This window comes from Phaeoacremonium minimum, assembly GCF_000392275.1.
Source record: "Phaeoacremonium minimum UCRPA7 unplaced genomic scaffold PA7_03_scaffold_329, whole genome shotgun sequence".
Taxonomy (NCBI): domain Eukaryota; kingdom Fungi; phylum Ascomycota; class Sordariomycetes; order Togniniales; family Togniniaceae; genus Phaeoacremonium; species Phaeoacremonium minimum.
The window spans coordinates 134878-136531 of record NW_006921233.1 but is presented as its reverse complement, the minus strand read 5'-3'; positions in this window follow the sequence as shown (position 1 = coordinate 136531).

Genomic DNA, 1654 nt, shown 5'->3' with positions numbered 1-1654 from the left:
GTACGGGAGCCGGGGGTCTCAGGGACATGGCAACGCCGACGGGCTCTACGCAGGCCCAGTTCCAGAACAGCACCCAGAACTTGCCTCAGAGGCCCATGCACCAAGCCCACAACATGAACCAGCCGCCACAGAGTAACGGTCGGCCCTCAGAGCCTCAGCCCTCTGGCTTCCAGAAGTTCATGAAGGTCTTGTGCTGTGGTTAGGTTCCAGGCCACTGGTTCAAGAGTTAGTTCACTTACGCACTGGGTGTTCGATGACGTGTTTCATCTGACAGCACTTCAGATTGCTTCAGTTGCTGTCTAAATCGCTGCCGCGAGTATTGGGTTATATAGATATCGACCACAGCGACAAGCGCAGCCATGATCTCTCACCGGTGTTCTGGGATATAGAAGGCTTTCTTTTCGAGATGACCTTGCTTTTCACTCATACGACTCGTCCATCGCATACGGCCGTCCTCCTCGTTCCACCATAATACGACCCAACGCGGGTTTTTCTCCATTCCGCCGTTGATACCGGCCATGTTTTGTCTTGTCGATTCGCATGGCGCCATTCGTTGGCACGACAAGTCCGGTTTCTCTCCTCACCTCCCGTCATGAAAAGCAAGAAGCATAAAAGAAAAACTCGGTTTCATGGACTCGGATCTCGATCTCCACCCCGCCGCCATTTTTCCTATGATGATGAAATCCACTCCCAGATACAAAGCTTTTGTTGGTAATTGCGAGAAATGTGATGCTGCGCAGCACGGCGCCAATGGTTGTTGTTTTGGTCTTCTCTCTCTGAACAGCCAAAGGGGGTAAATCTGCATTGGGTCTGGTCAGGGTTCACTTATTTTTAGTTTTCATATGTCATCCATCCATCCATCCATCCACCACCCCTTGTCTGTTCTATAATACTTGCGTTGCTGGGGAAGAGAAAGGGGAAAGAAGCACAAAAAGGAGAGCTAGTGAGATAGCGATGAGGGTGGCTTGTTTGAGTTTGCGATTGTTGGGGGTACGATTGCATGTGGTGGATATCTCGAGAAGCGAGTGGGAGAGAAGAAGAAGCTAGATAGACGGAGTAGGATCAATGGATATGACGATAACTTCATTTACTTTTCCTACCACGTGAGTGATAGTTTTGGCAGGATTGATGTTGCCATAATGCCGAGTCCATGAGGTTTTCTAAATCGATCGTCACATAGTAAAGAATATATTAACAAGTCGGTGGACACACATGTTGGCTTTCATATGATTCAAAGTCACTGCGGTCCCATTCGACTTTAACTTCTCGACTCTTACAGAAACAGCCTATTTGCCATCGCATTCGTTCATTATGGAATGCAGGACATTGCCTCACTTTCACAAAATATGGAATTCCTCAGTTTCATGTCCCGCTGTATCATCATTCACAGGCTCATCTAGTAGATAAGAGTTTCCACTTATAATCGTCCAATGGTCAATTCCACGTTCTCGAAGAATACAAGGCATGGGGACACCCTTGATGTGACACACATTATCACCTTGTTGAGCGTATCTTGATCCTACTCCAAGATTCCCATTCATAGTTAGAAAAGTTCTATTACCATGACATGCAGCTCGAAACGAGCGGATGTTTTCGTCGTGTAAAACGAATGTATAGTCTCCGCGCGTAAACTGCCACGGGTTTAGCAGAGTTA